We start from the raw sequence: 24929 nt of genomic DNA on the forward strand, positions 1-24929 counted from the left end.
AAAGTCACATTTTTTGCTGGAAAATTCAACCTGATCAACACAATCACTACCACCACCACTTGAGCAGCACCAACTAATTCTGACGATGGTTCTAGGGTTCCGATTACCTCATAAAAATGTTTCTAAAGGTTCGATAGAAGGTTACAAAGATATTTAGGACGAAAATGTTGAGTTTTCCGGAAAAAAAAAACGTTTTTTCGGCGACCTGCAACTAACGTTATTAAAATTATGTTTGTCGCGGACTGTTGGGAACAAATATGATAAAATGTGAGATCATTATCAGTAAATTCATTAGTTATGACTGGCAACGACTAAAAAACGAAAGTTGTGATTAATATATAAAAACAATGCATCTTCAAAATAATATGCTATTTGAAAATACTATTAGCAGGAAGGTTGGGTAAACGTGGATTCGGTTCAATTATTTGTAAATATATAAGCGTAATCGAATCATTAAACTCATGGATCCATGCTTGTGAACAGGGAATGAAGATCCATTGACATTTATAAGTATGTTAATAGAATAATATGTGAAAGAAATCAAAACAAATAGTCAATATTAACACAAAATAAGGAAATAATAATATCAAAAGTGATGTTAAACAGCAAAAAAAGAAGAGGGGACACAAATAGACATTGTGTGTATTATTGTTTCAATGATTAAATCATCTTATCTATTAGTGTAGTAATATCCACCACATAATTTTAAGAGGTGTTCATGAATTTAACATTTGTAACAACTAAACATTTTTCTAATTTTCTTTAACCTTTTATTTTATTTTTGGTAGATTTCAGAGTTCCCTAACACGGGATGGCCGGAAAAACCGATTCTCGGGTTTATAAGCTCATAATGGCCTCCCAACCCGAACTTAAAATTCCATCGTTATCAAACTTAACAAAACACGCATTTTAAAAACACCATTTCTGAAAACAATTCATAATAAATAATAATAGAATTAATAAAATGAATTTTAATAATTCTAACTATATCATGTTGGACGATAATAATCTATTTCACAATAGTAAATTGTGAATGAAATGGAGAAACATACCAGCAAGATTGAGTATAAATTAAATATAAATTAAATGTAAATCTATGATGATTATGCTACCGGAGTTGCACTTGACAACAAAATTAAGGTAGTGTTTTGTATGAAGAAATGAAAGGTGAAATGAAATAGATCATTTCAAGGGAATGAAATTAAGCATGTTTGGTTGTCATGAAGTAATGGAATTAATCATTCTTTCCTTTTTTAAGCATTTTCATTTCTTGGTAAAAGGTGTTTTTTTTTCATTCATTAAAAGAATGGAAAAGTCAACAACAACTATTATTATTATTATTATTATTTTTATTATTATTATTATTACCGTTGTATCTTTAATATTATTAATTTGTATAATACAATGTAATATTATTATATTATTATCAACATTATTATTATTGATTTAAATTTGGTGAATTAAAAACATTTCATAACGTGCCTACGTGATTCACATTTTTTCGATTATTTTTATTTGGTTTGGTAATATCATCACAATGCATAGATCCAAAAACTAGTTATTATTAATATTTATATTATTATTTATTATTATTAATATTAATAATTGCATTAATAAAGTGATGAATCATTTCATTTCCATATGAAAACCAAACAAGACAATGGAATGGTAATAATCCATTTCATTTCATTGTCTATTCCACTACCTCATCCATTCCATTCATTCACTTATTCCATTACTTTATACCAAACAGATTATAAAAGTTTTTGATAATTATGCTACCGAACTTAATATACTACTTAGATTGTTTTTTATAACAAAATAAAAAGTTATGATTATTATAAGTGAGAAATCTTAAAAAGAAAAAAATTATTCTAACAGGCCCCTAGGCCATAAAATAAACATACATAATATAAAAAGATTCACATATAATAGTTTAGAAATTAATAATGTCTTTTAGTCATCAATATTCTCAAAATATAAATGATAATGGGCCAAATTGTTTTTATTCTTCCATACCCGACTATTAGGCTTTCACTAAACCCGTCGTGTACATATTTACTCATTACTCATTGGGTACACAAATTACCTGGTGGACATCCAACATATCGTTTATGATTTAAGTAGTTAAAAGTAACCCCTTAAGATGATTTTTACTCAAGTGTCAATAAGCTCATATAAAAACCGACTTGTCATGCGCCACAACTCAATTGTGCCACTCGTGTTATATTTGTCACACGTCAACTTTTGTCTTAGTAGTACTTTCTTAATTCAACAATTAATACTACTGTACTAGTCAACTTGATTAAAATTAAACTAAAAATATTTAAATAACATCTTTTTCACAACATGAATATGCAATGAATGAATACCTTTTCATTCGAAAAAACACATTAACTACTTTATCCCAAAAACTATTGGGACCGGGAAGGTAGCAAATTTGACTTGTTTAATTTAATGTCAACTTGGAAAGATCTTATGGTTCCAATTGCATGGGCTATTTATATGGTGTGGACCAAAACAGTTCATGGACTCCTTTCACCAGCTCGTTATAAGAGTGACCCAAAACTAGTCCTAGTCAAAATTCTCTACTCATTACACTATTAAATTTCTATTCGATTCTGACAAGAGATTTGTAATGATTTCCATCATAAATGAAAGACTTCACTTAACAACCTTTTTTTTTTCAATTTGCAAAACTCAAACTTGATCCCACACCACTAAACAAAACCCTAGTCATTAGTCAATCATGTGTTGCAATATCTAACTCACATGATGTTAAAACGCATCAACCAGCCACCAACGAAAGTTATGAGAAAGAGACCTTGATGAGAAGATGAGTAATGGTGATCGTGATCGTGCAATGATGTTTTAGATTTGAATCCTAATTGTGATTTATGAATGGCTTTGTGGTTATAAGGAGATGGTCCCTGAAAATTGTTTGATCACATGTGAACTTGCACGTGATGGAAGCTGGATTTGTGGACCGTACGCCAATACGATCAAGCCCACGATCAAGCCCACTTCTGCATGAAATAATTGGACAATGATATATTGATATATATGGCAGAATAGGCCCTCGCGTGAAGGAGAAAACAACATACACAATTAGCTAGCTAGTTATTAACATATTATACAACTTTGCCTTATTTTCAGTTTTGGAGTTATGTTATTGTAAGTTTATAACCTATATCGAAGGGACTTCTTTTTTACCGACGGATCTTTTTCGTGTTCTAGAACAAACTTTAAATCTGAGACCATCATGATTATTGATTTATGATCAACCTTGAATATCTTTTATTCGGTTTTATGACGGCAATGTAGACTAAAATGTATTAATTATATATAGTTGGTGGGTTTAATTAATGTTTTTCATTTATTTTAAGTTATATGTGTGTGTAGATGTATATAGTTGTAATGGTAACAGTAACACAACCTAAATGGCATGTTTTGCATATAAATGAGGAAACAACTTATATGTTTTTGTGGGTTACATACTTATAATAAAATATGGAAATTTAAACCAAATGTTCCAAAGATAAGAAAATTGGACCCTAAATTCAAACATGCATGCCATAACAAAAACCAGGTCTTAAAAACTTAAGTGCTTATAAAAGCCTTGCTTATCTTTTATAGGCAATGGGCCAGCACTACATACATTGGTTGGAGCTTCTGATTTGGATTGGTTTGATACGTGAGTTTGTTGGTACATGTATGTCAGTAGTTCATAGTCTAGCATTTGTAATCGAGTCTGTAATGTAATTATGTTTTGTTTATGTTTGTTTTGTAATGCGCGAAGTTGTCAACAAGTTCGCTATGGCGAACTTGTTGAATCAGCGAAGTTATTGACAACTTCGCCTGTGGCGAAGTTGTCGTGTTTAAATACTGTTCAGCAGAACAGATTACGTGTTGTTCGTTTAGGGTTTTCGTTTCAGTTTTCAGTAACCGAGTTACGTGTCATAGTCTGTAACGGTGACCTCGGGTCACGTGTTTGTTATCAATATAACGTGGTTGGTTTATTGCTTGTGTGTTCGATCTCTACATACTCTACACTCGTATCTACCTACGCAGGGATTCCGCACCTGCGTTGTTAGAGACATCCCGTGTACGATCCGTCCAGGAACCTACAATTGGTATCAGAGCAAATCGGCTCGATTGTGAGGTTCGGGATTTCACGCGGGTGTAGAAAACGTCTCGTTTGACCTATTCGCGGGACGTGTTTTTGTTGGGATTGAGTTTTGCTAGTGCTTGACAGTCATTTTCAAGCCTTTGCATTGATCGGGAGCTGCTGGATTGACGAAAACAGATCTGAACAAACTTCCCTGTTCATCGGGCGAAGTTACCGTTCATCGGGCGAAGTTACCATTCTTCAGGCGAAGTTGCCGTCGCTGGAATTAGGGTTTTTGGCGAAGATATAAGGATTAGCGAAGTTAACTACAACTTCGCTCACTTCATAAGTTCGCCTTAGCGAAGTTATCCGCAACTTCGCTTCAAACCCAAGTTCGCTCAACTCATAAGTTCGCCAGAGCTAAGCGAAGTTATTCTTAACTTCGCCCAAATCAAGCGAATTTAAGATCTCAGCGAAGTTCTCTTTCAGCGAAGTTAACCTTCAAGCGAAGTTATTCTTAACTTCGCCAACTGAGCTGTTTTAATATTTTTTTGTTTTTCCAGGTTTTTCAGGTTTTTGCAAGGATGTCGTCGATCAATATCTCCGACTTGGTCAAGATGGAAGTAGAAGCGGGGTCTGCCACTAAGGCCCCGAGGCTGATGAAGGGAACTGACTTCGTGGCATGGAAGGACAGATTCATCCAATACATCAAATACCAGGATGCCAAAATGTGGGTGTGCATCCAGGATGGATATATCCCTCCAACTGCGCAATACGAAGGTCGCGATGTGGTTAAGAAGTACAGCAAAATGGAGGAGGAAGAAAAGAAAATGTACGAGGCCGAAAGCAAGGCCCATGCTGCGATAACAATGGCACTTCCTCAAGAGGTTCTCCATACGTTCCGAAAGTACACTTCTGCAAGAGAGCTTTGGGATGCTCTTGAAAATAGATTCGAGGGGAATGTGGGTATCCGTGCATCGAAGGTAAAACTTTTGAAGACCCAGTTCTCCGTCTTCAAATTTTTGAAGAACGAATCGCTGGATGATATTATCACCAGATACTATCATCTAATGACAGAGCTTAGCAATTATTCGATTGCTTACCGAGAAGAAGAGATCGTTGAAAAACTTCTCGATGCTCTTCCACCGAAGTGGGAAATGTACACCGTTCTTATGAGGGAAGACAGAGACTTTCCTAATTATGATCTTGAAACGGCAGTGAACAAGCTCAGAACTTATGAGCTTAATATGGTTCGAAAAGAAACACCTACAGATCAGATACAAGACCCTGGTATGTATGGTGCAAAGGTCAACTCAGGCTCAAGTTCAAGGCCTGAATCTGCTGCTTATTACTCTAAAGGGGAGTCAGGCTCTGACTCGTCTCATGAAGGAAAAGTTTCTGTAAACACGAATGGTGATGTATGTTTCGTTGCTGGAGGATCTAGTACTTCAAAGCCTCAAGCATCCACAAGTAGTTTTTCTGCAAATGCATCTAGCAATAGTTATTCCAAGATGCCTATGAGTGTAAAATCTGCTGAAGAGCAGTTTGCAGTCTATGCATCATTTATTGCTTCCTATGAAAACTACATCCAGGGGAAGATTGTGGACCCTGCTGTTCTGGATGAGGATTATGACCAGATCGATGCTGATGATCTGGAGGAGATGGATTTGCAATGGCAAATGGCCATGATAGTGAGGAGAGTCAAGCGTTTCATGAATAAGACGGGGAGAAAGTTTGTTGGTGGTCGGCCCGGGTTCGACAAGTCCAAAGTAAGGTGCTATAATTGTCAACAGTACGGGCACTTTGCCAAGGAATGCAGAAATGAGAGGGTTGAACGAGGACAAGGTCGACCTACACAACACTCAGGAGTTAACAGAGAGATAAATGCCATGTTGACCAGAGAGGCAGGAGAGTACAACTGGAATCAACGCTCAAGTGGTTCTGGTGAGCAAGCAAACATGGCTGAGTCTGAAGCTGAAGAATGTAAGAAGGTTGAAGAAATTGAGAAAGCAAATGAAGAAGAAACCGCTTTCATGGCAAATGACAAAGATAATCGCTCCGAGGTAAGTCCTAAAACTATTTGTACTAGTTGTGAGAATTTGTCTGAGCAACTTAAAACAATAACTGATCAGTATGTCCATTTAGATGCTGACTTTAAAACTATTAAAGAAGATCACCATTTTACGAAAGCAAGAGAAACGAGTTATAAAATTAAAATAAAAGCATGTGAGAAAGACGTTCAAAGCTTAAAAATTAAACTTGCTGAGAAAATTGAAATAATTGATCTTAGTTATGAAGTTTTGGAGGAAAAAACTAAAGTGATTGCTGATCGAGATAAACAGATTGCTGACCACCAGGTAAAGGTGGTGGAACTGAACCGCAAACTTGAGCAGTTCAGGAATTCCTCGGCCATCCTTGATCACCTCGTGAGTGATCCAGGTACCTCTGCAAAGAGGGGAGGAATCGGATATAATGAAGTTCCACCACCCTTTAACCACAACTATACTTATAATCCAAGTGTTCAGAAATCTGTTGATTTCGAGTTTTCTCAGACAACTCCTATCAAGATTACAAGTGTTGAATCAAGTGTTAACTGTGGCGAAACAAGTTTGCCTGTTTCTAGTGTGAATATTTCTGTTTCAAGTCCAGTCTCATCAGATTCGGATAAGTTGTCCGAATCTGGTCAGACAAAAGAGAAGGTAGGTTTACCCACCGATGGAGATAAAAATGAAGTTTCTAAAAAGAGTTCTCCACTCAATCCGTACGTCCCACCTTATGTGAGACGAACGGCTGGTAACGCTGCCTCTACATCCAAACCAACATTTGACAAGAAAATGGAGAGTCGATGTTGCTTTAGATGTAACAAGTTAGGACATCTAGTTGCAGATTGCCCTTTGAAACCGAGATTTAGAGATGTAAAGACAAATAAAAATGAGAATAAGCATCATTTTGTTCCTGCTAAAAATGAAAACTTTAAAAAATGCCAAAATATAACGAATTCAAGTTTTCATAAAAACCAACCTCATTTTTACAACCAAACCTCAAGATATAACACTTTCAATTCTCAAAGGTTTGGAAGGCATTACACCCAATCTGCAAGGAGATACCCTAACAGGACTTACAGAAATTATCGAGTCTCTAACTTGAGAAAGCCAGGGTACGGGACGTATCGATCCAAGACCAATTGGTCTTGGGTCCCAAGATTCTAACTCTTTGTTTTATTGTGCAGGAACAGTTGAACAGGGCTGCAAACAATATTTGGATTGTAGATAGCGGCTGTTCCAGGCACATGACAGGCAACAGACACTTGTTGCAAGACTTAAAACCTGTTCAGGGAGCTAGAGTTAGTTTTGCTGGTGAAAGCGGAGGAAGGATTACCGGTAGAGGAACTGTGTCGAATGGGAGAATGACACTTGAAAACGTAAATTTTGTGGAGGAATTAAAGCACAATCTGCTGAGTGTGTCGCAAATCTGTGATAAAACGCAGATCTGTGATAAAATATACCCATCAGGAATTAAACAGATTTTTTTTTTGTTTTGTTTTTTGTAGTTATATCATTTTATTGTTGGTTACTAGATCTTGATCATATTTGTTTAACTCTTTTTGGTAATTTCTAAGGTTAAATTCAGGATTATTCAAACTTAAAGGGCTGATTTTGAAAATTACGGGCGAAGTTGTTGAATTCGGCGAAGTTGTGCTTAACTTCGCCTTGGCGAAGTTAAGCGTAACTTCGCCTGAACCAACTCTGCCCTATATAAGGGATTGTAAACAGTTACTGTATCACTTTTTTTTCGAATTACCGGCGAACTTGTTCTCAAAACCAATACATCCGGATCTTGTTATTCACTTTCGATTTCGATCTTGTGTTCCTTGTTTCTACTATACTAGTGGTATGTGTAGTCAATAACATCCTATCTTTCTCGTTATAGTTTTACCCGGTTCGAGACCTCGGGTCGTCGAACCTTAGAAACCAAGTTTTCCGACCTCACGTTACGTGTTCATGGAAGACCTTTTCGTCCTAACACCATTGAAATATGTTGGACTTCATTGTTAGATCGTTAAATCGGTCCGAAACATCGGATAAACCTTGTTTGAATCTGAACAGTCGCCGTTTCAGATTCAGGCGAAGTTAAGGTTTACGCGAAGTTATTCTCAACTTCGCCAGTAGCTTAAGTTCGACTTCAGCGAAGTTATCCACAACTTCGCTTGAAGCTTAATTTCGCCTATGGCGAAGTTATCCATAACTTCGCCTTGAACACAACTTCGCCTATTTCAAATTTTTTATAAGTTTATAGACGAACTTACAGATGAAGCGAAGTTGTTCCCAACTTCGCCTCAACTTTAAATTCGCCTGTACATCACAACTTCGCATATGGTTCACAGCGAACTTGTGAGATGATTATATGGTCTCTAACTTGATTTGTTTTGTGCAGATATGGCTGCTGTTGGAGGTACTGGAGGTGATGATGGTGATGAGCAACGACAATTCTTCCCAGCCCATAACCAATACATCACTTTGGATCCAGACGCACGAGGCGTTGAAGACTATAGGGAGATTATCACATTTCTCCAACGATCACGAGTTTTTCATGCGATCACTAATACACTACCCATATCTCTGCCCAACATTCAAGATTTCTGGCAGACGGTGTATTATGATTGCAGACCTGAGCCTCCAGTGATGCGAGCAACTGTCAATGGTCAAGACATACAGTTTTCCTCGGAAGACATACGGTTGGCTCTGCAGTTCGGTGATGAAACGAGAGACGACCCAACGGAATTCGTAGCTCCTTTCCGTGACGGAGCTTACTTAAGGATGGGTTATTCGGGTCCGCTGGGGGACTCGCAGAGGAGGAAAGGCTTTCTGCTGGATCAATGGCGCTTTCTGATGCATGTGTTGATAGTATGCATGTCCGGCAGAAAGGCAGGAACAGATGGGATGGGTGCGACGATGCAATCGGCTATGATTGCGCTGACTTACAACCGCAGATATTCGTTTAGTCAGCTAATCTTTTACGAGATTGATCGTCAGAGACGGGCGACGGCGCGCGAGCGTTTTATTATGTATCCTCGGTTCCTACAAATGATTATCAATCATGTCGCTCCGTCTGTACCGCAAAGACGCCCTATCAGATACGTTGAGTGCGTAACAAAACGTATCTTTGCTCAGTGCAGAACGTCGAGCACTCGAAGCAACCCTGAGCGGCGTCCCAGGCATACTCCACTTTTCGGGTATCTCATTAACCCGGAGTATGTTCCTGCAGGAGGGGACGAGTTCAGGGATCCGCAACCACATCAGGCGGCAGCACCTCATGCTGTATCAGCTGCGCCTGTTGTATCTTCTGCTGCTGTGCCAGCTACTATATCTCAGGCTGTGTCCAATGCTGAAAACGTTGATCTAGATGCTGCTTTTAGTGGACATGGTTTGTTTGATATGGATGTCTCGGGTCCTCAGTTTATGGATGTTACCAGAGCAGCTACTTCGGTAGCTGACTCTGATCTAGACGAGACGTTTGCTGAGGCAAGAAGACTTATGGTGTCTCGTGAACGGACTACGGGAAAGAGGCCGAGAACTGTGGGGGAGGATGAGGATGAAGTGGATGAAGAGGAGGCAGTACAGATTGTGCTAAGACGCTCAAGAAGAGAACAGAGAGGGATAGGTTCGGGAGCTGGAGAATCTTCAAGACTAGTACGTTTTGCTCCACCTGCCTTATCTGGTATGTCTCTTATTCCTACTACTGCACAGGTTTCAGCTATCGAGACGTCGGCACCAACAATTGTGTCCCTACCACCTCAACCGCTTAATCCACCGGTGGTAGTTGCACGGTTTGTGGAGTCGACAATCACCTCTACTGCAGGGTTACCAAGTGTACCACCTGCGGTCACTTCTGCTGATGTTCCACCAACTCCATTGCCTACTTCAGATACCGAGAGGATTCTTTCGCTAGAGCGGATTGTTGCTGAACAGTCAAATACTATTGATTGCCTAGTGGAATCCAATCGACTACAAGCTGCCCTCCTGGTAGAACATGGACGAATAATAGATGCCTTCAAGGATTACTTGGCATCTCAGGGGGAGAAGACGTGTAGGGGCGATGAGTTGAGAACGAAAAGACGAGAAGATCATGACGATGATCCCAATGCACCTTCAGGTGCAGGTGATGAGCTGCCAAGAACCTCTCAGGCTCTTGGAGTCTCCACAACTGAGGGGGAGTCTACAAATGCAGATGGTGATGATGTTGTAGTTGTGGATGACGACGCTGATGTTGAAGACGTTATTGATGCGTTGAAGGAGTTGGATGAGGAGGAGGACGATGAGTTGATGGATGATGATGACGTGTTGCCTATGGATGAGATTGAGAGGATTGGAGAACAGATTAATGTGGAAGATGTATTAGAAGAAGGTGAGATTGTAGATGAGTCAGTGGAACATGAGATTCCAGCTGTTGAGAGATCAGAATTGGGGGATGAGAGTGTGATAGAAGATACAGTATGGGAGGAGCAGCCGAACTGGAAAGAAGGCTGTGCTCAGTGGTTTGTTAAAACCAAGAAGCCTGCAGTGCCAACGATGTTCAGAAAGACTTATAATATAAAGGGCTATGCAGAGTCAAAGAAAGGAATCATATGCTGGTTGTACGACAAAGAGCTGAAACTATTTGTGATCAAACGGTACGACGGCATTCAGTACTTTAAGAGATTGTTGAGATCTCTGAATTCCTTACCAGAATGTGAGGTGAGAGATTTAGCGAGATTGGGGCTGATCAATAGAAGTAATGATGATATGGCAAGAATCATTGGGAAGATCGTCTGGAAAGAAGCCATTAAAGACAAAAAGTTTGAACTCCTAAAGCCTCAAAAAGGAAAGTTGATAGAAGACAAAGATCGTGGAATGAGGGCTGACGGCAAACCTTGGATGGTAATGAAGTATAAACCAGTCCGTCATTTGAAAGAAGTACCGATGAAAGTTATGCCCAAGAACGTCCTAAAAGATTTAAAATGGTGGTACGTGGATTGTGAGACAGCTGAGGCGGTAATGGAAGATGAGGATGAACAAGAAGTACTTCGGGTGTACGACCCGATGCATCTTGTTAATCTATCGAAGGATGATTTGAAAGTGCTCAACGAGAAGAAGATCTTCTACATTCCTGCTTGGAAGGATCAAGCTAGGAAATATCAAAGGGTAGTGTCGGTATGTGTGAGAGAAGGGGCGCACGCGTAGAGGTAAAGATTACAAGACTCAAGATTTGAAGATCAAGATATGAAGCTACTGCCAAGGGGGAGTCTGTTGGTACATGTATGTCAGTAGTTCATAGTCTAGCATTTGTAATCGAGTCTGTAATGTAATTATGTTTTGTTTATGTTTGTTTTGTAATGCGCGAAGTTGTCAACAAGTTCGCTATGGCGAACTTGTTGAATCAGCGAAGTTATTGACAACTTCGCCTGTGGCGAAGTTGTCGTGTTTAAATACTGTTCAGCAGAACAGATTACGTGTTGTTCGTTTAGGGTTTTCGTTTCAGTTTTCAGTAACCGAGTTACGTGTCATAGTCTGTAACGGTGACCTCGGGTCACGTGTTTGTTATCAATATAACGTGGTTGGTTTATTGCTTGTGTGTTCGATCTCTACATACTCTACACTCGTATCTACCTACGCAGGGATTCCGCACCTGCTTTGTTAGAGACATCCCGTGTACGATCCGTCCAGGAACCTACAGAGTTTAATAATGTATTTGGTTTCTAAGAAAAAATATGATTTAAGGAAAAAGAAAGTAGGGGGTAAAAGCTAATGACAAAGAAAGGAACAATAAATTAAAATGTGATAGGTCAAACTGTCAAAGAGAAGAAAACATTACAAAGTTCGAAAGTTGGCACCGTTACCCTACACTTTCCCTTTCCCCTTCTTTTAAGTCAAGCAACAAACTTATACAAAACCGGATATAATTGGACTCACGACAACATTAAGTACAATTCAAAGATTCTATGTTTGAATTTTACTTATTTGTTTTAACATCAAACATTCTGATCTACAATTAATTAATTGCAAATGTGAGGCTAACATACTTGGTAGAATCATTAAATGCCTTTTAAAGGTAAGTGACGGATCACGTCCTAGCACATTCAAACTGGTTATGCCCTTTAAAATGGCAGAACACGTTCGAAACCTCTAAATCACCAAACAATAAAATCAAAAAGTTCTAAGGATCCACCATTTCAAATGGCGGATATCGCCTAGAAACCAAAAGTTTGTATATCTATGATTCATTTAGAAGAGAGCGAAGAGTTTACTACTACTTTCCCTGGGCTCGGTATCGACATATATAGCTTGTGTTGAAAGCACGTCAACATTCTAATATCGAAAGAAGTTTATTAACTCTTATCATCTTATGTAGAATTTTTTTTTATATGGGATATCTCTTCCTAACGCATTACAATGGGGCGAAAACTTGTCATCATGTTAACACATAGAAGGAGGTGGTCACCGTTTCATTTGGCAATCTCTAAGGCTCAAAGTAACTGTATGAGGTTAGAGTGGTTGTCAAATAGTTTTGGGATATCTGTGTTTTTAGGTCATGACACTCTATCATCACGTGCTTTGTGCGGGTTTAGATAAGAAACCGTGGTAGCAAACCACTGCTCGTTCACTTGGGCCTTCTAGGTGGTTTAAATGGTTATGTGAACCCAATTGCTAGCAGCATTAGAAAACAACGTCACATTGATCAAATGAAATATTATTAGTCTGGCCCATTGAATACATTGGAGATCAATAGTATCATTAGGGCATGACCCCTTTATTTGTTCAAGAATAAATGGCATGTTTACTCTTTGCTTTTAACCGTAAGACAAACTACACAAAATTAATGCGTACATCTTGTATGGGTACCATGAATTCTATCTACCATTGACATATGAAAATGTACGTTTCTGGACGCCATCCCTCCATCAAATAAGATATAAGAGAATGGTAACGGCGTGAAGCCTACCATTTCCACACTCGATGACACCCACAAAACAAACCACATGTGTGACGCATCACACATTGTGGCATATTATGTGATCAAAATGTTCCCCAAAACTTTGATTATCACGCCTTATTCTTCATAACCCATCTTTGCTATTGAGTCTTGGAAAAAAGTTATATGCTATATGTTTTCTGCTTAGAAACAAGAATCAAAGGATCAAATGTACAACACATTTCCTTTTTTTTTTTTCATGTTAGGATAAGAAAAAGAAAAGTTTTTGGGAGTGATTTTGATAAGAAGTCGAATTCGGGTTAGTTGGCTTGAAGGTTGTTAAGGTTTAAAGTGGCGAACGCGGGGTGGGGGGTGGGAGTGGTGGTTCTCCTAAGAGGTCGCAAATGGACCGGTGACCACTCTCGTTTTTTGACCAACTAATAATCAGCTACCCCTTCCTTTAATATCCAACTAACATCGCCACCAATTGCTAGCTACCTAAACGCCGTACTCCATGCATGAGTGGTACCAAACCATTTAATGATTTCTCACTTTTAAAGACAACTTTAGACAGAAATTACTACATATTTAATTGAACTAATTATTCACCAACTTAAACCAGATATCATGCGAACCCTCTGACTAGTCACCAAACGGTTTGGCGACCTCTTCCTTAAGGGTTTCCAGTGATTTTACAACTTAATTAATGAATACTCGCCAAATAGATTGACGATCATTTGTTTAAATCCTACACAACGCACGTGACGATGGGTGAGCTGGCCTACAAACATAGCGAGCACAAACTAGTTGACAACCACTCCAACCTCGTACAGTACTGACCTGGCTGATAACTAGCTGACAAAGCTACTTAAGGCCTTAATGTTCGCATATAAAAGGTCTACCAATCTACCATCTCCTATATGTTACCATGACAACTTTTTGCCACTTAATAAGATGAAAGCATAGGCCATATAAAAAATTATTTTTATGTGCATGATTTCACTAGATGAACCCATTTAATAAATTAATTTGTTTCTTTATAACTTTTTATATAAACGTGCATCATGCATCACAGCACTCTAGAAAATGACATGAAAACATTTTGTTCATATGTGATATGTTTCATACTCTCTGATCATTTTCATAATTTCTTGTACGTATACCTCAAACTCTTACAGACTTGAAGTTGTTTATTAATGGCAGGTGAGTCTTCATCAAATCTAAGCATACTTGTTCACAGAAATCCTACGGAATCTCATCTTTCGGAACTCGGTATCAAATCTTGGCCCAAGTAATCTCTCTCCCTCTCTCTTGGAAGTTTTACTTTGTGCAGTCACCATACATATAAGATTCATATATATAGATCAATGTTTCATATTACATTATATATATATATATATACTATATATAATACACCAAACAAGGGCAAATTAAGACACCCATTTTTAAGTAATTTACAACAATTAAAGCATGGGTACATGTGTTACTAAGGGTAAGCATGTTTTTTAAACACAATTCATTCAACTTACAAGTTTGGTCCCTCATCTTTAACCATATTATGTTTTTAATTTAACTTGTAAACTAACTTCTCACCCATGATTTTTAAACGATTATAGCATTTTCATACGTTAATATTTTTATAAACAAATTGCACCATAAAAACGAACATTTTATTCTCTTTAATTTGGATATGATATTGTTGTAATTTTTACATTTTAAATAAATTAATATGTTACGTAGGGATGTTCAGTGTCCAGTATAAACCGCGAACCAACCGTTCACTACGTTTTGAAAATTTTGAAACCGACCAACAAACCGAAAGTAAAAAAAGAAAAAGAAAGAAGAAGTCAAACCAATGACCGATTTAAACGATTTCAAGGTTTTAACCGAACCATAAACACTTATATTTGTTACGTTATTAACTAGTTCAAACACCCGCTGCATCGCGCGGGCACCCGTCTAGTATATATATATATATATATATATATATATATATATTAATTTATTTTGAAGGTGAGGATGCTCGCCTGGAAAGTACCAGTTGAAGTTCGATGCACAAGAAACATGTTATCTACTCAAAGGGAAAGTGAAAGTGTACCTTAATAACTCGTCCAAGATGATATCGGAGTTTGGAGCTGGGGATCTTATCATCTTACCAGATCAGGGTTTGAGTTGCACTTGGGATGTCTCCGTTGCCGTCGATAAACACTACAAGTTTGAATCATCTTCTTCTTCGTGATACATTTTTATTTATATCCTTTAATAATTTGTTATGTACTTATGTTTATAATAACTTCATTTTTTGTTGCAATTATTCCTAACTAAAGGCGACTCCTTTTATGTGCCTTTTATCGCAAATTCAGACTGAAGTATGATCACAAATTCACAATAACGTATGACGTCGTTCTTTTGTTTTAGAACATCAGTATTGATTTCATTAAGGTAAAAATGTCTCACTATATTATTGTCACGTAGGCATGGGTGTTTTCATTAACTAAAATCGTTAAAGTGTGTAGGGTTTCACTAAGCTTCATTATATTTTTTTATTTTATTTAAAAAAGAAGGGATATTAATTTTTAATACTCCCAACTTTTACTAATTGAATATCACTCTTAGCTTTTGTTTTGTCACCAAATGGTTCTCAAATTTGGTTACATTAATTTGGTCAATGCACGTCCCATTCAAACTAATCTTTATAAATTTATAGGTGTTGCTTTAATACCACTTTGACTGGTCAACACTTTTCATGCGTGTATAGATTTTATGTGGGTATATATAAATTACGGCCTTTCCAATTACTGATAGAGTTATAGAAACGAGGAGAATAAAATAACGATATGTTGAATTTTATCATGAGTTAAATACTTAAATTTATGGAGTTATCATTTTTTTTGTTTTGTAAAAGGATTGACCGTTATTAGACACAAGGCTCCATTGGTTTGTGAAAGCTATTAATATCTAAGTGACCAAATGTTTGAAATTCTCATGTCTAGACTTATTCAAACGGTCACCATCAGACGGTGAACTAATTGACTAATCAAGACGACTTTAAATGACAAAGAATCCTATGTTAAATGACAAAGGTTACCATACAAACTCGATAGCAACTTTTTGTAATAAATAATGTCTGATTATTGAAGCAAATGGCAATTTCATACATCCTATTATCTTTAGGTGATTTGATAGAATCTCCTAGCCAAAATCACGGGGTTCGAGTTAGGCCGTCCCTGAAAATTTGAGAGTCATTAGAGACTTTGTGCGCGTAGAAAAGTTAGCCTCTAAATATAAACTTTTGTATAAAAATAAGTAATAGGGCTATAAATGAGCTCTGAAATTTACCAAAAATAAACAGGATATTGTTTTATAGCACTACTAGGTTATTGACCCGTGTACGACACAGGTGAAAATATATAAATTTTGAAGTACACACATATACAATTTGAGAGGAAAACATATTTTTGAATATGGTTTTTGAGATGACAATATAATTTATAATTGCAATTTATATTCATATGGAAACAAAGCTATTAAAAATATAAATTTACGAAAAAGTAAGTTTTATAGTACGATGCTTACAATCATAACTGAAAACTTAAAAACATAAAGTTCATAAAATATTAAAAGTTTTCTTAGAGCATTCTCATCTCATTCATCATCCTTATCTCTATAATTACACTAAAAAACACTACATTTATTTCTCCTGTTCAATTAAATAATATTTTTTATACCATTATCATTACAGTTTTCTCTCTCATCTACTTACAACCAATTCAACAAATATTAAAAAATAAATAGGGGCAAACAATGTTCCCCAAATGTTTCCCAAAATTTACAAAAAATTACTACATTTTTCTCTCCACCCTATAATTTACACTCACAACCACTCAAAACCTCACCCTATAATTTACATACTCTCCTCACATAAATTTAGGGGATGGGATGTGAATGCTCTTATAAAACATATTAGTTGTTTTGTTTGTAGTTATGCCTTGTTGTCTAAAATAAACATTTTAACACCGTATTTACTCATCACTCTTGATCAAGCTACATACAGTTGACCATGTGTAAAAACCGGGTCTCTCAAGTATATCTCAATCTTGTGGGAGACTGACTTTTACTTTTGTTAATGGTAATTGCAAAACAAACTATAACGTAAAACTGTCTTCTGTTTACCTTGTTCTTCTTGATCTATTCAATCTTCACTAAGGGTTATTGGAGCAAGCAAAGTATACTCTGGTACTAAACTTGCTCGAGATTGAACTTTGCTTGGAGAAATACTAAGAATAAATCCACTTACTTCTCACAGGCAAACTTGAGATCCTCATTTATTTTATCTTTGCTCGACCCACCAAGCTTGCTTGTAAACTTGGTTTATGCTCAGACAATCAAGTGTTTGCTTGTGTGAAAACTGTACTCGATAGAATAACAACTTTGCTTGACGAAGTGTAGCTTGCTCGAAGCTTGACACTTAGAAAACTTCAAGATAATCTTACTCGCATAATAAATTTGCTTGGGGTAGTGAAAACTTTGTTCGAAGTGCCTGAATTTGCTCAAGTTCCATACTTGCTATTATTGAGGAGGTTGAGAAAATTCCAACCTTCAATTTTACTGACCCAACAAAAAGGTAAAAACGTATATAAATTAATGATATGATTTCTAACAGAATAACAAATTGGATTAAACCAAAAATACATCAAAACACGCGAATATAAAATAATATACGTACTCCAACTCTTTTATTATTAATTCAAAACGTCACATAACACTGAATACATAAACCAACCATTTAATTTTAACTCTAAGCTTTATCTTCGAGGCCCATAATTCAATTCACCTTTTGTATTTCTAGGTTGTCCAAACTAAACTGATGAATCTATGTGAAATCGATATTATATCCTTTAACTTATGTGGACATAAATTACGCTAAGTGCATAAAAAGTTTTATTAAGTGTTGGACAAAAACCATTATAAGTAATCAAACCCGTGCCAAAATGTACCTGTATTTGGATAGTTACTCAACATATTTTGGATCGTAACTGTATTAAAACAACATATCAACCCCTGCATTAACATTTTGAACAAAATATGCAAAGATTAAAAAAAAAACATTAATCAGGTTATAATTATTTAGTTAAAAAAACAACTATATCAATTACTACCTCTCAAAGATCAAACATCCCTATCAACTTTATTATGAAATAGATAAAAATCTTTCATCTCTAACAAATTATGTTTTAAATCTAAACGTTCCATAAACTAAACCAACCATATTATTGAAGTGAAAGATCCAAACCGACCAAATTTCTAGAGTTACCAAAAGTAACGATAAAGGTTCGAACTTCCATACAGGGCAATTCAACACCGAACTTTTGAAGGTCAACAGGCCCGTCCCTATGGACAACAGGTCTATCGTTCTTTAACCATTCTACTTTCAACACACATATATTTTCTTTACTATTTCTTCTCTTTTTAGATTAGAAGATTAGCTTATTTATTTTATATACTTTGAATATCTTAAATATTTAAATTCGTAATATCTGAACCCGTCTAACACAAAGTAGATTATGGTGTAGAGAATGTCATATTTTACATTCTTCTTGGCTAATATCTTATTCAACTTGACGCATGCCAATATGCCATGACTGATATATCCTTGTCCTCTCCTATCCAAAACCAAAAAACAAAATAAAATAAGATACGAAAGAAAAACCCGTTGAATTAAATATTCATTGTTAAAATGTTAAAATCAGAGTATTAGTATTATAAACCAACAAAAATAGATTATGATGTAGAGAATGTCATAACCTCTTGGCAAATATCATCTTCAACTTGACTCGTGTCGTGACTGATATATCCTTGTCCTCTCCTATCTAAAACCAGTAAAAAAACAAAATAAAATATGAAAGAAAAACCCGTTGAATGACATATTGAACTTTAAAATCACCGTATCCTGAACCAGTCTAAACAAAAAATCGAATATGGTGTAGATAATGCCATATTTTACCTTCCTTTAGGCAAATATCGTCTTCAACTTGGCACGTGCTATGACTGATATATCCTTGACCTCTCCTTCTAAAACCAGAAGAAAAAAAAACAAAATAAAATATGAAAGGAAAACCTGACCGATCATTTTGCCATATACGTTACGCATGAATACACATATGTGCTTAACATCGTTTGCCTGTGATTCAAATTCAACGTTCAGTAGAGTTCGTTACAGTCCCTTCCTTTTTTGAAAATTTTATATATTAATGAAACGATACTGAAAACATACCTTGATACGATGCGGAAGATGTGAGTCTTAGACCCAAATATATACAATTAATTAATAGTGAGACATGGGATAGATGAGTATTTTAGAACACATAAACAAAAATAGAATGTATTTAAAAGTTTTTAATTGCAATATCAAACAACTGTAATTGTATTAACATCATTTGTAAAAAAAAAAAAAAGGAAAGGTTGCGAGATTAAAGGCATAACACAAGACAAGTTTTAAAAGTAACTGTCTATTTTAAATTTTATACATAAAATAAGAAAGGTTAAACCAAAATTTAGTCAGTTACTGTCTATATAATAAAAGTTCTAATTTAATAAGTAATATTTGGTTGTTTCCAAATATATAAAGCCAAGTGAGTGTTTAAATTTTTAAAAACTATTCAAACTTAGGTCTATTTGTTATACGTAGATACAAATAATTGACATTTAAAATAACAACTTTAATGTTGGTATTATAGTATTTGTTAATCTTAATGTTCATATAACATATAATAACTATTGAACATAAATAGATGCATAATTAATAAATTGTCATGTTTGGTATCTTCAATATGTATTATTTAAAATATAATCAAAATGATCAAATCATAAGACCTGTAAACATTAAAACCAACTTTATTTACTCTCCTAAGTCCTAACTACCGATCTTATCGTTGATCACGCTTATTACGCCAAACTCCGGTGTCGATTATATTTGCAGGATCTAATGAAATCATCATAGGATCGATGTAAAATAATGACCGATTGAAAGAGGGATTTGGGTGATTAGGTTAAAAGAAATTGAATATTAAGGAAACCGGGTATTGAAGTTGAAACAATTGAATATTGGAAAGTTGGTTTTGAAACTTAAAGTTAAATGCTTACATTAATTATTAGTAATTTAATTTCTTTTTGATTTATTTAATTGTTAAGAAAATTAGAGAAGTGTAAGATATATTTGAAAACAAAGGTAATGGACCAATAGAGAAGGTGCATGTGGAGGCAATCTTATTTGTTTTAATATTATAGTAGGTGTCACACCCCAAAAACCTTAACTTAACACAGCAGAAGTCTTAACTTTAATTCGTCGGGTTATGACAGACGCCGATAGTCAACAATAATAAACAATTAATAATAAAAGCATCATCTTTTATTATAAGGGAATATTTTACAACATCAGAGTTTACTACACGTGCTAATGCACGGTTTACAACACATCACTTTTGTTCAAACACCCCACGCTCTCATTTCCATGCCACCTCGAAACCTTCACTTTCCTGCAAAGCATATTTAAATAATTTTTGGGTCAACACGAATGTTGGTGAGTTATTCCTGAGAAGAAAAACTTATTATATAAATATAAACAATTTATATATAAACAACACATGAATATAATGGTGTACGGCCATTATACTCCCAATTAAAGACCGATCAAACACGGTACACACAATAACGAAACCCGCATTTTACCTTTAAGCACAAAAAGCGTTAGTTGTAGACTAGCTACGAATACAACGCGTGTATGACTACCAATTTGATAACTCGAAACGTACCATACTCAAAATATTCCCACTTTTAACCCAACGCGAATGGAAGTGAGGGGCGTCACCCCGATAGATCTACCAACATTTCTGTGCCCGCCGTCCGGTTAACAGTTATTTAACCAAATTGATTCATCCCACAATAACGACAATTTGTAGTATAATGCGTTTTCAAAACATATATATATATATATAAATACGAATATAGATATACAATATGCTTTTCGGAGGAAGAACTCACATTTGATTTCGGGTTTTTGAATAAACGCTCGTTCCTATATTAGTACACGTTCGTTAAATATATATATTCTTATTCTAAAAATCCACACAAGCACATAACGCACAAAATGAGCGGTGAGCGAGTTCAAGAGTCGAGCGGTTTGGACAGCCTTAGAGATAACATCCCAAACTTTTAGCTGTAAAGCCCATTGGTTTCGTAACAGCGTGCTAGGCTGTTAGCTGTTGGGCTCAGCCTGTATGTCAAATAGCAATTGGGTTGAATCATGAGCCACTTGGATCACCCAGCTTTGGTTGCCTTCGCATACTTTTTTGGGTTTTGAACTATTGTTTGGTCGATAACTTCAATTTCTGATTTCTTAAATCAGTGATGTTGACAAAAGAAATTTTCAAAATAGTTATTTAGTTATTAGATTTTAGGTCTTAAAAATTAGTCACAATCAAAATCAGCCTATCACAAGTTGACAACAAGCTGAATCGGTTTCACTAAGTACTATTTTAGCCAATCACTAAGTACCATAACAATGATGTGATGCTTTAACTTGAGCTTTTAATATCTCCACAACATCCACCCTTTATAACCATATTAGTAAAACGCAGTCTATTGGTCCAGTGAGGTTCACAAGTCACAACCATTTTAGACCAAACGTAGTGGGAGCTTTGGAGGGGGAAAGAGCCCCACAACCACGGGCACACCGCCCCCGGGGCGCTACGAGGACACTTTAAGGGGAAAAATGGCTTTGTGCATTTTGTGCAAAGCGCCTATGGATGTTGACTTTGTTTCAGACCAATGGAGAATAAGGTGGGGGCGCCTTCATCATGCACGGGTCTTATAGAGTGTTTATTCAATCGATTTTAAATATGGTTGATTTGAGTAAATAGATAATGAGCATAAATGAATGAGAAATAAATAAAATTAATCATTCATATATTAAATATATAATTCTATTAAGTATAATTTGAATTTAAATATTTAGTTCTGGTCGATTCAAAAAGGGGTACTTTCATAGAATAGTAACCAAGATTCAAAAGTGTTTCAATTAGGTCACTCAACTTTGAAAAGTGTTTCAATTAGATCACTCAACTTTTAAAAGTGTTCCAATTAGGTCACTCAACTTTCACATTTTATTAAATTAAACGTTTTAACATGTTCCTTTAGCGTTTTCCTTTTTTTTTTCACATATGAAATCTTTTTATCTTTTTTTTTATATTGACGTTGAGTGGCGACGTGAATTATATTTTTTATTTTTGAATTTTAAAATAATTAACGTTTTTTATTTTTTTTAAATATAACTACATATATTGCAAATTCCGACCCCCACATCTTATCCTCCATTTCTTCCTTGACGCACAAAAATATCGGTAAGACTCGATTTGAAGATTTAGTGACCCAATTTAAGAAAAATATCCATGAGTAACTTAATTGTAACACTTTTGAAAGTTAGTTACTATTATATGAGATATTCCCATTCAAAAACTAAAAATTTGAATTCGATAAAAATAGGAATCAATGCTAACACGATTATAAATTTCAAGAACCATGTTCAACATAATTCAAGTTGGCAATTCAAACCCAATTCAGTTCTAATTAAAAAAAATCAAGTCGATTCAAATATAAAACATCACCTAATCCTTAAATTTTAGAATCACTATTTTCAAGTTCTTGGACCACTATCAAAGTCTTCAATACAGTTAACTTGTAAAATCGATAATTTAGACCAGATTCGCTATCGTCATTTAAATTTAAAAGTACTATACTTCCCAATGTTAACATAGCAGAAAAGTATTATTTTTTAAGAATTTTTAAATAATATATTAATTATTCTTTTTAAAGAACTATAAACTACTCAACAATTTTATTAGAGAAACACAATTAGAAAAGGGTCCTCCTAACCACACCGCACACCCCACTACACGTTGCGTTTAGCCCTTACCGTAGCGGTTTATTCGACGTGATTGATTTGACGACGTCGACGGATGATTTGATTGGTGAAGTCTGTCGTTGTCCTAAAACACGCCGCGTTTAGACCTTAATGTTGCGTTTACAACCATCAATTATTTAGGTTGATTCCCAGACTTGTGGTGGTATACATTAGCTACATTACATACAAAGTTAAACATACAAAGTATACATTAGCTAGCATGCAAAACATAAATTAATTGCTACATTACATACAAAGTGTCCAAATTCCCAACTCAAGAAATTGTCTTGGATGTTTGACGGTTATTTTCCGAGCCCGCCGAGGACAAACGTCGAGGCAAGTATTCCGGATTTTAATCTTGCGCCGCCGGAGTTTGTAGATTATGACGGGGGGGGGGGGGGGGGGGGGGCGTTACCAAATTTGAACCAGGTATCGTCACATGTTTATTTGGGTTACCCGTCGTCATTAATTTTTGAAATTAGATTTGTTAACAATATATTTTGTTAGGAATATTTTGTGCACGATCAACCAGATTGGTATTTGGCGCCTAGCAACAGTTCGTACTTGTCACATCCTGAACATGATTACGGTCAGCCGTCATACCATTTATCAGGAGACCCGCATTACGTTGCCCAGCCTTCGTACCATTTTAATACCGAGGAGCCGTATTCATGTAGTCAACGTTCGTACCCATTACCAGTAGGTGATGCGTATCGGTCACAACCAGAACCAGACCATATTCTTGAAACCCCCCACGAGAATGTTGATGAAGATTACGGCATATATAATTCTGACGATGTTGGTGATAATTACATTCGCGAGGCTAGGGTGTCATATAAAACAGATATCGTACGAGCCAATTTGTTTTGTTTAATAAAAATATTTTGTAATTAGTAGTTGGCTTGAACTTGTTTTAAATTTGACGTTAATATTGTTTCAGTTATTATCTTCCCGTGAGGAGCTGGAGGAGTGGGCGAAGAAAAGAGGCCGGGAGCATGGGTGTGTTGTTGTTGTCCAGCGGTCTAGGCCAAGAGACGTGGATCTTGGATGCAATCGCGGCGGCGAACCAAAACTCACCGCCACAATCAGGCGTACAGGCAGTATAAAGAAGGGCTGTCCGTTTAAGCTAAAAGGAAGGCACAACCGTGTTGGTAATTTTTGGAAGCTTGAGGTCGTAAACGAGACGCACAACCACGACCCGTTCGTCTCTAAGGAGGGTCACGCGTATCTAAGGAGAATGACCGACGAGATGGTTGATATGGTTGCGAGGTTACACGCGGATGGCTTGAAGACATCAAAAATAGGTCCACTGTTACGCAGACAGTTTCCCGAAGCCTGCGTTATTGACAAGGACATACACAATCTTATAGAGAGCTGGAGAAGACAAAATACAGTTTGCGATACCCCAATGCAGGTTCACGTTTTTGAATTTGATTTGTTGCAATGGATGTTCAAAAAAATATATTAACGTCAAATAAAACCGGTTGCGGGTATTTGAAAGCTTCCTGATTAATAACGGGTTCGTTTATCACACACGGGAGAACCCTGCCACAAACCGCGTAGAGGACGTATTCTTTTGTCATGACACGTCGCATAAAATGTGGCGTGCGTTCCCCCATTTGCTGCTGATTGACACCACTTACAACACAAACATGTACGCGTGACCGTTTGTTCAGTTTATTGGCGTGACGTCGACGTTGAAGTCGTTCTGTATCGGGCACGCGGTGCTACTTAGGGAACGCCAGACGGATTTCACATGGGCCCTCGAGCACCTGAAAGGTATGCTCGAGGATTCTATTGAGCCGCGCGTCATAGTCACCGACAGAGACTCGGCCCAGATGAATTCTTGTAAATAAGTATTCCCGAATGCTACCAGAAACCTGTGTCGGTGGCACATACGTGAGAATATAAAGA

At 36.3% G+C, this 24929-nt stretch overlaps 1 pseudogene across 1 annotated transcript; it reads left to right on the forward strand.

The window, feature by feature from the left end:
- Positions 1-14253: 14253 nt before the first annotated feature.
- Positions 14254-15385, forward strand: LOC143634450 (uncharacterized; annotated as a pseudogene). Its single transcript, XR_013153858.1, has 2 exons — positions 14254-14348; positions 15071-15385. The product of XR_013153858.1 is annotated as an uncharacterized LOC143634450 (transcript).
- The last annotated feature ends 9544 nt before the right edge of the window (positions 15386-24929 follow it).

The sequence above is a fragment of the Bidens hawaiensis genome, unplaced genomic scaffold, assembly GCF_021521415.1.
Source record: "Bidens hawaiensis isolate Kalapana, Puna unplaced genomic scaffold, B.hawaiensis_p1.1 tig00007049_1, whole genome shotgun sequence".
Taxonomy (NCBI): Eukaryota; Viridiplantae; Streptophyta; class Magnoliopsida; order Asterales; family Asteraceae; genus Bidens; species Bidens hawaiensis.